Source organism: Lepus europaeus, chromosome 2, assembly GCF_033115175.1.
Source record: "Lepus europaeus isolate LE1 chromosome 2, mLepTim1.pri, whole genome shotgun sequence".
NCBI classification, from domain to species: domain Eukaryota; kingdom Metazoa; phylum Chordata; class Mammalia; order Lagomorpha; family Leporidae; genus Lepus; species Lepus europaeus.
The window spans coordinates 15,716,605-15,731,536 of NC_084828.1; the positions used below are offsets into that span (position 1 = coordinate 15,716,605).

The 14,932-nt window shown below is 38.1% G+C and overlaps 1 protein-coding gene and 1 pseudogene across 9 annotated transcripts in view; both read left to right on the forward strand.

Moving 5' to 3' along the window:
- Nucleotides 1–14,932, forward strand: part of GRIK1 (glutamate ionotropic receptor kainate type subunit 1) — a 431,016-nt gene that overhangs the window by 40,966 nt on the left and 375,118 nt on the right. The window lies entirely within an intron of this gene.
- LOC133777041 (large ribosomal subunit protein uL13-like) overlaps nt 1–14,932 on the forward strand; it is a 77,717-nt pseudogene that overhangs the window by 40,708 nt on the left and 22,077 nt on the right.

Below are 14,932 nucleotides of genomic sequence, written 5' to 3' on the forward strand. Positions count from 1 at the left end.
TTCAGAGGACTGGTACATCATCAGGAGAGATAGGCTGGAAGTCCTGTCTCATGACCACCTGAATCTGGATGGCTTGCATTCTGTAAGAGACAAATGGTCAGGAATATTAAAGACACATGGTCCAAAGAGAAGCACTAAAAGCATGAATGCTATAGTGCCAAGCAGGCACAATGGCCAGGATTTTCATGACCAGATGCTAGGCCAGATAGTCCAGCCTTGTTCCTCCTGGTCCTAGAGTTTTCTAGCCCTATCCAAGAAATGGTGAACATAGTTTTGTAGCTATCCAGTTTGGCTGACTCCAGGAAAAACATTTTTAGGATATAACACAATTACCCCTTTGGGCAGCAGTTAGCAAGTTTAACTTCTTATTTGTTTTGAAGGACTGTGTTTAGCAAGCCTAGTTCCGGAGCCCTAGTCATGACACCTTTAACTGGGCAAATGCTGTGTTTTGTTCTTTCACAAAGGAATGGGCCCTAGTTTTGCTTTCTCTTGATAATCTGATATAGGAGCACCACTCTTTCCCTGTACCACTAGTTGGGATTTTTGCTTTTTTTTCTCTTGAACAACCAGGAACTGCATTCTTTTAGGAAGTTAAGGGTGCCCAAAATTAGAATCTCAGGTGGGGAACTGGCTAGCAAGCCATCTACATTTTAAATCATCTCTCACAACACTCAAAACATACATCCTTTAGGTGCTCTGCAATAATCTGTCCAAATTGGTGGGAGCTATCTATAAATCCTGGCTTGGCAATACTGTCTAAGTTAATTGTTATTTTACACCCTGTTTGCTACCCCATTTAAAGATAAATTGGAATGGACATGAAGGTTTTAGGCTTCATAATAATTGGGTGGGGGTTAAGGTCTGGCCATGTACATGTGAGGCACATACTGATCTATCTCCTCACATCGGATAATGGAAGAGACACCATGAGGGATGTATGAACCTTCTTAAGGAAGGCACCCCGTTGATTCCCATGACCTGGCTGGACTGGAAGGAGGGCTGTCCTGGATAGGAGGTTAGGACAGAAGACACGGTGTCTAAAAGGAAACTTACAGTTCTATCTGTAATGTCACTGACCCCCTTGGCAATTCCCTCTATAGTTATGATTACTTTGGAAGCTGGGCAAAGTGAAGGGCTTTTTAATAGATTGGGATCAACAGGGCCTGTGGTTCCGACTTTTTTAGGTATTAAAACAAACGTGTTAATTTTGAAGGAAACAAGGAGGTCCTTCTTTTGGTGAAGTTTTCTACATGGATTTCAGATAACTGGATTGTCCTCTCATACTCCAAGACCAAGTTCATCAGTCAGCATCTGTGGGAAGGTTTGCAGGAATCTTTTTGGCTGAATCAACCCTCTGAGCCTGCAGATCACTTAACCTCCCCTCTCTTCACGCAGCCTTTCCTGGTGTATTTCCTCCCCCACAAAACCAGCTGAAGGGCTTCTTATATCTTTGGTTTCTACATGGTATCTAGGTCACACACTGCAGCACTCATGAATGTTGGTTGGATGAATGAATCGATTCCACCACAATCTCAGGCTTATAGGGAGAGGACTTTGGGTCTGTTGGTTACAGCTGACAGCACAGTGCTAGCACATAGGAACTGCTCCTAAACTATCTCTTGAATAAACAACTAATTAAAGTGTAATTAGGTCTGTATAAAAGAAAAAGTTAGGGGCTTGCGCTGTGGCTCAGCGGGTTAAGGCCCTGGCCTGAGGCACCGGCATCCCATGTGGGCTCTGGTTCTAGTCCTGGCTGCATCTTTTCCGATCTGGCTCTCTGCTGTGGCCTGGGAGAGCAGTGGAGGATGGCCTGGGTCCTTGGGCCCCTGCAACCACATGGGAGACCTGGAGGAAGCTCCTGGCTCCTGGCTTCGGATCAGCGCAGCTCCAGCCGTTAAGGCTATCTGGGGAGTGGACCAGTGGATGGAAGACATCTCTCTCTCTCTACCTCTCTCTATAACTCTGTCTTTCAAATAAATAAAAATAAATCTTTAAAAAAAAGAAAAAGTTAGTGGGAGAGTAAATCCTCCCAGGATTGTTATGGTACTCCTCTGAGAATAGATGATCCGATCCATGTACCTCTAAGCAGCTGAATTAACAGGAAGAGTAGGCCAAAGAGCAAAATATGTGACTCTAACTCTACTTGGTGACTACATAAGTTATATAATTCTTTTAAGCATGCTTTATCTATAAAAAGATAAATATTTTATATTTACAAAGTATATTGGCAAATAATTATCCTTCTGACCTAACATAATTGTTAGATCCCATGAGATAAGATATATAACAATTTTATACAAGTATATCTCAAAATTCATCAGTCTTCTTCTATATACTTGATGCAATTGCGTATCTTGTTTGTTCTTTAGAATAACTAAGTGGAGTGGGGATTATTGTGTTCATGTTTTATAGCCAAAGAATCTAAATAGCAGATATTAAATAATTTTCCCAGTGTCCATGGCTCTGTGTTGTAGAGTGTGGATTCTAACATATCTCTGTTGATGTCATATTAATTCACTCCAAATCTTGGAACTAAACTGTTTTTAATGTTTATTCACTGTTATTTATTTGAAACACAGTGCAACAAAAAGAGGGAGAGACAAAGAAAGCTGTCTTATATCTACTAGGCTACTCCTCAAATGCATCCCCACATCATCCAAGACTGGTCCAAGCTAAATCCTGGAGCCAGGAACACCATCTGAGTTTCCCATATGAGGGCTGGGACTTGGAGCATGAGCCGTTACCTGCCGCCTTCAATGTATATTAGCATAAAGCTAGAAAGGAAGCGGAAGCAGAGTTAGGGCTCTTTGAGGCACTGGATATGGGATGCAGGTGTCCGAAGTGGAGGCTTAACTCTGCACCATAGCACCCACTCACATAATGAAGTTCTTTTTTGTAACCTGGGCTCAAATTACTTCTGTGGGTTTTTTATATTTTATAATTAAACTAAAGCATTATTGAAATTACTTAAGAGACAAAATGAGAAACCATGGTAACTATATACAAAATGAACCTTACCTGTGCAGGAAAATACATGTTTGAAGGAGTGATCATTACCAATTTCTTCATTTTCTCCAGTTCCCTTTGGTTATATCAATGAATTCTCTAACATGTTTTCAATATTTTAAGCTAATACTTCAATGTTAGATTCATTTTATTTCAATTTCATTTGGGGGCATGTTTAACACTCAGGACCAACAGTTCTATGTAATTTAAACTCAGAAACACTCTGCCTCTTGGTACCACCTGCTCCTAGACAAGCTATACTGTTTTGACCCGCACACTTCACACTTTTTAAGTTATTAGTGACACTTCAGAAATGTCTCCACACTTGCCACAAATCACTGAGACAAAGGTTTGAAAAAATATTACAGATTGTCAAGTCAGGATTGTATGTGTGTACACAGGTGCACTGAGTGTATGTGAGGGAGAGATGTGATTGTTTTAAATTCATTTCTCACTCACTGTGAAGGAAAGTTGATTTTTTTTTTGCCAGGCAGACTTAGAGAGAGAGAGAGACAGAGAAAGAGTTATAGACAGTGAGAGAGAGACAGAGAGAAAAGTCTTCCTTCCGTTGGTTCACTCCCCTAATGGCTGCGGTGGCTGGCGCTGCACCGATCGAAAGCCAGGAGCCAGGTACTTCCTCCCAGTCTCCCATGCAGGTGCAGGGCCCAAGCACTTGGGTGATCCTCCACTGCCCTCCGGGGCCACATCAGAGAGCTGGACTGAAAGAGGAGCAACCAGGACTAGTACCCGGTGCCCCAACCGGGACTAGAACCCGAGGTGCTGGCGCCACAGGCAGAGGATTAGCCAAGTGAGGCATGGCGCCAGCCAGGAAAGTTGATTTTTAAAGAGGTAAAAGAATTTGCCTTTGCCTCAGTTTCTGGTACCAATAAACCCAGAGATTGTGAGTATCGCAAAATGCCCTGGACAATAACCTCCCCATCAGAAATGAAGGAATTTAAGGGAGGGTGGTGGAGTGGGGTTGAAGCTTAAAGAGCTCCTCTGCTGAGTATACTCTTCTCCCCAGCCTCCCTGCAGCTCTGTAGTGTGGCTTTGGAAGCAGATCCACATCACGACCCAGATCCAGGAAGCTAGCATGTACATTTAATTGGTCAGTTCATTCATTCATTCATTCATTCACTCATCTCATAAGAATCTGTTGTGGAACTAAAAAGATAGTGAATATAGTATTTTCATGACTTTAAAAGGTGCTGTATCCAGTTAAGTAATTTGCAGAACTTGAACAGGTGTATTTCAAGACAAGAAATTGAAATGGCCAACAGATATTTGCAAAAAGATCATTAGCCATCAAGGAAAAAAAAATGTAAATCAAAACCACAGTGAGGTTTCACCTCGCTCATTAGAATGGCTTTCATTCAGAAATCAATAAACAACAAATGCTGGTGAGGATATGGAGGAAAAGGTACCATAACCCATTGTTGGTGGGAATGTAAACTGGTCCAGCTACTGTGGAAGACAGTATGGAGATACCTCAGAAATCTGAATATGGACCTACCATATGATCCAGCCATATCACTCCTGGAAATTTACACAAATCAAAGTAAATCAGCATCTGAAAGAGTTATCTGTACCCCGATGTTCATTGCAGCACAATCCATAACAACTAAGATATGGACTCAACCCAGATGTCCATCAACCCATGACTGAATAAAGAAATTATGGTATTTTTACATGATGGAGTACTACTCAGCTGTAGAAAAAAAAAAATGAAATCCTGTCTTTTGTAACTAAATGGACAAAACTGGAAAACATTATACTTAGTGAAATAAGCCAGTTCCAAAAAGACAGGTACCATATGTTTTCCTTGATCTGAGATAATTAATAGAGTAGCTAAATGTAGTGTATTGGAGTGAAATGGACATTTTGAAGTTTGATGGTTGCTTATAGCCCTTGTCTCTTCTGCTGAGGAACAATGTTTTCTTTTTATCTTCATAAATAAACTGAAAATAGATCTTTGTGAAAATTAAGAGTGGGAGTGGGAAAGGGAAGAGGAATAAGATTTGGAGCATGGGCAGGAAGAAGGCTAGGGTGGCAAGTATCACTATATTCTTAAGTCTGTGTATATGAAATTCATGAAACTTGTTTAACTTAGAAAAATTTTTTTTAAAGGTTTATTTATTTACTTGAAAGTCAGGGTTACACTGAGAGAGAAGGAGAGGTAGAGAGAGGTCTTCCATCTGTTGGTTCACTCCCCAGTTGGCCGTAATGGCCGGAGCTGCGCAGATCCAAAGCCAGGAGCCTCTTCTGGGTCTCCCACATGGGTGCAGGGGCCTAAGGACTTGGGTCATCTTCCACTGCTTTCCCAGGCCGTAGCAGAGAGCTGGATAGGAAGTGGAGCAGCCAGGACTCGAACTGGCGCCCATATGGGATGCTGGCACTGTAGGCAGAAGCTTTACCAGTTACACCACAGTGTCAGCCCCTAACTTAAATAAATTTAAAATAAAATAATGGATATGGCAGTAAAGAGAAACTTTAAAAAAGTGCTATAAAATATTAGCAAAATTCACAGTGTTAGCATTACTAATTGAGTTCTTGTAATGTGCCAGATATGGTAATAAAACAATTTATATATGTAGTTCACTTATTTGAAATTCATTTTTTCAATGCTTACCATGTTCTGGACATTGGATTAGGCAATGAAGATACAGTAGTGAACAAGACATACAAAAATCTTTATCTTCAAGGAGCTTGCTTTCCTCATTTATGTACAAACATAAAGAATTAAAATATATAGCATATTAGATTGTAATAAATCTAAGGATTAAAAATAAAGTAGACAGCAAGATATGAAATACTGTGGTATGAAGCTGAAATTTCACATAGGGTACCTAGGGAGAATCTCACTGGGAAATTGAATTTTTAATTGCATTTCAAACGTCAAAACTACATCAAAAGCAATCATATGAAAAAGGAACATCTAATACACAATTTTCCTCCCTAATACAACTTTCCTTTGGAGTCTATTTTCTTCTAGCCTTGGTCAATGTGCATGTCGATGTTCTATATTAAACTCTGCAGCATTTTCCTATTTTGACTATGCGATGGAAGATAACTTGTGGAAATATGGGGACCAAACTGCGAAGTAATCATGTACAGAATTGAGGAAAGAGTACTCTAAGTAGAAAGAGCATTCCTTGGTTATTCCAAGGACAGCATGGAGGTCAGTGTGGTTGGAGCAAAGGGAACAAGGAGAAGAGAAGAGAGCAGTATGCAGATTATGGTGAAAACCACTGGAGGGTTGCAACCCTTCTTGATTAATATTGCCCTTTGAATTTTAACAGTGGGAATAAAAAAATGGGCTAAGAGGGCAAGCAGCTCCCCACACCTCATTTAACAAAACTGATATTTTAGCCTTGTCCATGTGATTCCAGAATTCATAATATTAATTATGATACTATCTTGCATATGTTAAAGGAAGATGAATACCAATATCTGAATATACTGAGACAAGTGCTATAGGGAGAGTAAAAGCAAATGTTACAAAAGTTTTCATTGTATCTGGAAGGCTGTGGCAAGGATTTTGTAGTCATTAAAAAAATCTCTATTTACAAATTGTTTTAACATTCTAGTGAGTGGTTGTTTACTTGGCTTAAAAAAATAAGAAAGAATTACACAAGGCAATATGCAATGGGTTGCAAGTTAATGGAACTTAAGAATTTGAACAAGGTCTCTGCTCTCTGCTTTTTGGGATCCTTTCATTTGATCCACAGATTCCATAAATTTGACATGTCTAGAAGTAAACTCATTACTTCCACCTGTTACCCATGAGCAACCAACAAGTGAATGCTAGCATCACCCACTGAGTTGAATATACTTGAAATCTCAAAGTCATTCTAGATTAATTTGTCTTCTCACCTCCAAATCAATCTTAAATACCAATACTTGTCAATTGTCTTAGCTGAACTATCTCTTGAATAATAATAATAATAGTAATAATCACCCTTCTGTGCCCCCAGGCACTATCCCTATTAGATTCTTATCCCTCACATGGATTAAGAAAGAAAGAGCCTCTTAAACAAGTTTTGCTTTCAGTCCTTTCCATATATTTACTCATTCTAAACTTAGTACCTATTTCTTCTAGGCATCATGATACATGTTTGGAAGAGAAAGACAGATGACTGCCCTTAAGGAATATACCATCTGGTAGGGGAAGGGAAAACTGCCAAATCAACAGGTGATGGTATTGCAGTATCCATATAATCAGACAGAAGTGGACCCTGGGGGCATCCATCAATTTTTGACAAGGAGAGCCTAATCAGGCCATGCCTCTGATTAAAATTCTGACATTGTCCCTGGTTGCCTTCAGGATAATATGCAGATAACTTAGCAGTGCACTTAACAAGGCTTTCTTGCATCAAACTATTAATCATCCCTTGTACCATACCAGGACCTACACAGAGTAACCACCAATTTGGAGTTTCTCTAACCCTATGCACACGCTTTCTGTCTTGCTCATTAATTTTCTGTTTTTTAGGCTCCAAACACAAAATCTTCCTTCACCTTGCTACATGGTATGCTGACAACTCCTGTTCATATCTCGAGTTTCATCCCAGATGACAACTCCAATGCCGTGTTCCTGAATCATCCAGACTTCTTTGAGTTCTGGGAAAGTCAAGGGGAAAATCTCCATGGTGGTTTTTATCGTAAGGAATTGTAGTCGTTATTCATTTTATGGCATCTGTCTAGACTCCGAGCTCTTGAGAGAAGGTGCTATATATTGGACATCACCTGGTGGGTACTAACCCAAAGCAATGAGAAGAATAACAATAACAACCACAGCTATAGCCAGCTCTTTTTGCCTGAAATAGAGTCCTGATGATAAATACACATAAATTTTCTCATTCAGTATTCTGAAAATACAGATATATGTATCCCATTTCACAAAATAGGACACAGAGATTATCTTTTTCAAATTTTCTTCAGAGCTTGTTCATATACAAGGAATAAATGAATGAAATCACTCCATCTTTCTTTGAGAAATGAAACATCTGGACAAGCTAATCTTTAGTTTTCCATTCCATTCCAATTACACTATTTTCATATAATTTATTTGTAAACTATTATAAATTATTAACTGTCATATTTTCATTGGCTTTGGGGATTTCTTTAACAACAAAACTAAACAAAAAGCATTCTTTTGGTTTATGTACAACTATGATATACCAAATGACAGTTAGAAGATTAGGTTTCAAGGGAAAATACAAAAAGAAGACGTTCTATTTCATCACTCATTAGAATTCTCTGAAGGGCACAGAGAAGGCTGGTGGCCATTGCTCCAGCTCGTGAATACTGTCTCACTAGCATTTCTCTTTCCTGGCTCAATCTGCCACCATGGACAACAAAGCTGAGCGGAGTACTGCTGTGCCAGCCTTTCAGGCAGCCAGGTGGCCCTGGCCTGCCAAGCCATTCTTCACCCAGCAGCAGCACTCATCACCACTGTTGTTTTAATCCCATCAATCACTTCCCCAATTCTGCTTTGTATCAAATCCAAGCTTTAATTATAGGTCTCAAATATCTCTACCAATTATTCCTCCTTCTGTATAAATAGAAACATCTCTTCTCTTTGCCTGTTTTCAGTTCTCTGGTGAGCATTCTTATTCAAGAATTCCCATCTTGCTTCTTTTCCTTACCCCTAGTTTCTCACACAGGTCCTGCTTTCAGATTTCTCTGATCAGCATTTCCAAACCATAATCTCTGGCTTTAGTACTTGCATATTTTTTAAATATCTATGGAGAGGTTACTAATAGAGAAGTGCATTTGGGACCAAGTTATTCCCACTGTCTGATAGAAAACCATGTAAATATGGTTCAGAAGGAATCATTGTCAATTGTGGTTCTGTCAATTATTCCATTGATTATAAGAATAATACACATTGAGTACCAATGGTGTGCAGGCCCTCCTCTAAGAATAAAATACACATTTAGTATATTGTAATAATGCTTTCTTCATATGTGGATAGTAAAAATATATTTGCGTATATTCCCTTTAACTATAGATATTAATAAAAGTTGTTAATAGTTCAGTAACTTTTTCTAACAATAGAAGATAAATAATCATCAACCGAAAAAAAAAAAAACTGATTCATGTTCTTAGTATTTCCCAACTCAAAAGAAATTATGAAACCCTATTGCCCCATGCCCAACTTCCCACCCACTCTCATCCATTTGAAGGACTTGATTTTGTAAAGATCAAACAGGTGTTCTAATGTTTTGACAAGCTCAGTGCTTGAAAATTGTGCCAAAATCTACTGTTTTATAAAAAGAGCAGATGGTCACAGAAGAGCATCACTTCAGCTACTGGTGATGTTGAAAACAGACATCACCATTTTTTGGATATTGTTCGAATTATGCACAACACACAGGCTATCATTGTGATTCTAATGGAATGAAATTCAAATTTAAAAGGATGTTGATAAAGTGCTTGGCTGCCTTCCTACACAGAATATAGACTCATTCCTTTCCCCATATCTGATGCATAAAATGAAATATTTTATGTATGATATTTATGTGCAACTCTGGGTGATACTGAATGACATGATTCACACTAGAGATATTTTACTGTTATGATTGATTTAAATGCTTGGCATTTTCTTTATTTTTTTATTTTCATAAAAGGGATGATCAAAGATAATGAAAGGAGGACAATTCTCATAAAAGTTCCCTAAAAATGACAGGTTTCATTCTGATAGGACCTATTAATGTATCACACTGTCCATTGAGGCATGAACTTTTAGTTAATTTTTAAATTAAATGTCAAAATAAGTGTTATATCAAAAACTCTGTGTAGATCAGCTTAAAATAGTCTAGTATTCTAATATTAATAGATAACTTCTTGATAAGGTATTTTAGTGATAATGGAGTGGTATTATGAAAGACAGTAAAGGTTAACAAGTCCTTGTATGCTACTTATTTTCTGACATCTAGTTACACATGTAGAATCTGTTTATCTCCAATTTTTTCCATGCCAATTTTGTAACAAGTGCATCTTCGTATACTTTTATGTCTTGAGGAGTGTCAGTGAATGTATGAGAGTGTGTATGTATGTGCATGCAACTTATATGAGTATCATGTTCTTGGCAATTACACTGTTGCATTCGTATTTCTAGGGAATTCAATGACTAAGTCCTGATTGGCAAAATCAGGGCTACTTCCTTTTAAAATACTGAAATCTTAACTCGGACACATATCGTTGTGTACCTCAATTATACTGCCATCATACAATATGTGTTGTCATATTTTCAGGATGAAACACAGATCTGCAGCTGTACTTAGAATTACATAGACATCAAGAAATGTGGGCTTGATTTCCGCTGGTTGGAGTAGTAATTATTGGCTGACTCTTTGATTCCTTGAGTATTGATGAAGAGAATGTATAATAAGTTCTAAGCAGAAAATTCAAAAACTTGAAATCTCAGCAGAAAGTAAAACTCAAGAACTTGAAAGAACTTTGTATGGAAAATCTTTTAAGAAAACTCACAGGGAGTCGAAAATTGATTTACTTTAAATATTGATTTCCCTTATTGGGTAATTTCCACATGAATTTGAACAAGATTATAATTTTTAAAAAGAGAAGTCTGTCATTTAAGTTTAATAAAAGTAGTTTGTAATCAATGAAGAGCCTACTGTGTATAGGGTATAGAGGAAAGAAAGAATACTTTGTAAATTTTGCAGTCTAATTGGGAAGATAAGTAATGTATGAAAATATATTAACAATTAAAGTATAAATCCAACAAGTATATCATGCTTAATTGTCATATGATATACAAATATTGAATAAAATTTGAATGCAATTACTCTGGTCCAAGAGTTCTTGGAATTTTCACAGAGGAAAATTACTTCACTAATGTTTCATAAAACTAATAAAGCAGAGTGGCTCACTTGGTTAATCATTCACCTGTGGCGCCAGCATCTCATGTGGGTGCGGGGTTCTAGTCCCGGTTGTTCCTCTTCCAGTCCAGCTCTCTGCTGTGGCCCAGGAAGGCAGTGGAGGATGGCGCAAGTGCTTGGGCCCCTGTGCCTACATGGGAGACCTGGAGGAAGCACCTGGCTCCTGGCTACGGATCGGAGTAGCTCCGGCCAAAGCGGCCATTTGGGGAGTGAACCAACAGAAGGAAGATCTTTCTCTCTGTCTCTCTCTCTCACTGTCTATAATTCTATCTGTCAAATAAAAACTAATAAAGCACATAATTATCTGAATTATTATGAAATTTCAAGTGTTTCATGGGAAAATGGAATTAAACAATGAAAATGTAAATTTTATTTCTCAATGTAAATTCCATCAGTGTAAGTTCAAGACACTGTTGCATGCAATGATAAAAGTCATTTAGTCAGTCTCTAAAGAGTGAGGGGCAGGGAAATTACATGATATTAATGCAATCAATGACCATTAAAGACTGATTAGGAAACAAAAGGAAGTCAGAATGAACCACGTCAGGACTAACGGTAAATACCAAATGATTTTTCTCATCAAAACTCAGAAAAGTCCCCTTGTTTGATGAGAGGAATGAGCACAAGTATTGTGCCAGAGAAGGACTCTGGGTGAAGTTTTCCCAGGCATTTTTCTGCTAAAGGTTTTGCTTTTGTTTAAAAAAAAAAAAAAACACTTTTGTCAAAATAAGCAGTTAGTATCATTCTTTGACCCTTCAGAAAAGAAATAAGCAAAATTTTCCCTAAAACCAGAAGCATAACCTTGGTTCTTGACCCTTTTGCTTTGATTGGACCACTTGCACTTCTAGGTACCTACTGCTTTTATTGTGCTTTGTTTTCAAGATCATGCTGGTTAAGCTATGTTTCATCTCCATTTCTTCCAAGACATACTTCAGGATCTTGATCCAACTTGTTCAAAATTTCCATTGAAAGCTCCACTCGTTTATAGCTGATCTGAGAGCTACAGTTTTGAAACACATTCAGCAGAAAGTTTACTCAATTTTAATGTTTCAGTCAGAATTGTGTTATATGACCCCTGTTTTTAAAAAAAAAATATTTATTTATTTGACAGGTAGATTTACAGACAGTGAGAGAGAGAGACAGAGAGAAAGATCTTCCTTCTGTTGGTTCACTCCCCAAATGGTCACAACGGCCAGAACTGCACCGATCTGAAGCCAGGATCCAGGCGCCTCCTCCTGGTCTCCCATGTGGGTGCAGGGGCCCAAGCACTTGGGCCATCCTCCAGTGCCTTCCTGGGTCACAGCAGAGAGCTGGACTGAAAGAGAAGCAACCAGGACTAAAACCCGGCACCCATATGGAATGCCAGAGCCGCAGGCGGAGGATTAACCTAGTGTGCCATGGCACTGGCCCCCATTAAGAAACCTTGAGATGTCTATGTTGCTGGCTATTTCGGCTGTTAACCATTTGTCCTGTTCAATCAGGCCTCAAGCAAGGTTAATTTTTCCCTCGTGACTTGATGTGGATGGTCTGCTCCTGTAGCCACATTGAACATTGACTTGTTCCTTTTTAAAATGAATTATCCGTTTGCAAACTGGAGATTTCTTTGCGGCTTTGTCTTCATAAAGTTTTAATAAAGCATTATTGATTCCACCATTCTTCTACCCAACCTTCATCAGATATTTGAACTTTGTTTTTGATTGAATTTTAGAATTCATATAACTCTGATAGGGGCTTTTTCAAAATGATGTCTTATTCCTCTCAGTGCGTTAAACTAGATTGTGTTCAAATATGTTGTAACAAGCATTTTGTTGCAAACAATTGTAATTCCAGGAAGCTCTTTATGATGCACACTTTCTATGAATTTTTTTGGAGATTCCTTGCATTTATTATTAGTTTTTGTGATAATACCTACATGTATTAGGCACTTGTACTGAGATTTTGTCTTTCTTGCTTTTGATAATTCTATTTAAATGTATTTACAAATTTCCTAGAATATGAACACCAAGGGGCCAGCGCTGTGGTGTAGCAGGTAAAGCTATCGCCTTCAGTACCGGCATCCCATATGGATGCCAGTTGAAATCCCAGCTGCTTCACTTCTGATCCAGCTCTCTGCTGTGGCCTGGGAAAGCAGTAGAATATAGCTGAAGACCTTGGGCCCCTGCACCCGCTTGAGAGACCAGGAAGAAGCTCCTGGTTCCTTGCTTTGGATTGGCACAGCTCTGGTTGTTGCAGCCAACTGGGGAGTGAACCTGTGGATGGAAGACCTCTCTCTCTCTTTCTCTCTCTCTCTCCATCTCTCTCTGCTTCTCCTTCTCTCTGTGTGTAATTCTGACTTTCAAATAAATAAATAAATATTTTGAAAAATATATGAATACCAAAATATAAAGTAAATTATTTGACTCATCATTTTTATTGTAAAGTCTATGGACTTTTTTAAAATACTGCTGAAATTAGGGATTATTTCCTGTATTTGGCAGTAATTAAGTTCGTGTATGTAAAAAAACACTTGCTGAATTAATAGAAGATTTACAGAATGTAAAATTATTTAATATATCACTGTGAAATACCTATTATGTAGCAGGATATATACTGGAATAGAAGGGAAAGGAAGGGGAAGAGGAGGAAAAAGAGAAAGGGAGGCAGAAGTTCAGAGTTCAGGAATGAAGAAAATTCTATGGAAAGATGCAGGTTTTGCTTACGACTGTATTTTTTTTTCTAGTTGGAGTAAGCCACAGCAGAACTAAGTGCTCTTGTGAAATATGTCCTCTTTAACAAAAATTCAAAAAAGAATAAGGTTTCCCTTGTTTTTAATGAGAAAAGAGTAAATGTCTCTTTTACTTTTTTTTTTTACTTTAAAGATGTAGAAACACACTTTTAAGAACAAAAATTTTAAAGAAAAAATATATTATTCTATTTTATCCTAATCTTTTAAAATTACTCTTCAAAGCATATTTATTCAGTTCAATCTCTGTCTAAGTTTTATTTTGCATTCTGTAGTCAAAAACTCCTAAAAAAGTTTTTTTTAAAGATTTATTTATTTATTTATTTGAAAATCAGAGAGAGAGAGAGGTCTTCCATCCTCTGAGTCCTAACATAGTTTTTAAAGAGTTGGTCAACTTTCAATTCAAATGAGATTTTAGGGGTTCAATTTCCTCATCCTAAGAAGGCTTTGCAAAGATTTCTGTCCTTGAAAATCAGCTTCTTTATACCTATTTTAAGAAGCAGAAACTTGACTAGATTTGGTGCATTTTTGTGAGAACTTCAGGAAGTGGCTACAAAAATTAAAACAGAATACTTTGAGTTATTGCTTATAGAAAGGCAAACTTCTCTATGGTGGAAGGTCAGAACAACTACTCGATCTACAAGGAATAGTGAGAAATTGTTTTGTTACTCTAAAAGGCCCCCATAGTGGTGTCCACATGGGCTAAATCTTGGATGAGTATGGGTTTTTGGCCTTTGAGAACTGCTTCATTGTGAGTGCAAGTTTATATAAAAAGAGTCCTGGCTGTTCCATTGCTACACATAAGTGTCAATTATTGAATAGCTCTGGTAGTGGCTTTGGGTCTATTTATAGTGCTTGTTAGTTGTTGAGCCACAACTTACCGAAAGAGAAGACTGGTCTGTAATTAAAACCCGAAGAAAGAAAGGGCCATTATGAAAATGGAGACAAGGAAGGAAGGCTGTCATTGATTGTCTCCTAATTCTTTGAGGCTGTTTCAAAAAGGAGTAATCTTACTTTTGGCACTCAAGGGATTGGTTTTTACCATGGTTTACCTGGCACACTTAGGTGCCAACCCATTATTCATTTTCCTCTTCTTCTTGTAAACAGAAACCTGTTAATTCTGGAGAAGTACTATGCCTGTTTCTATGGTGGGGCCATTTTCCCAGTCTTCCTTTGGTCATCTTGCATGGCTCTGGAAAGTGGTATAAAAGGAAACATTCACTAAGGATTGCTTCCACCTATCCACCTTCTTGCCATGAACTTGTGTTGTCTGGACCTGTTGCAATCACGTTGTACCACA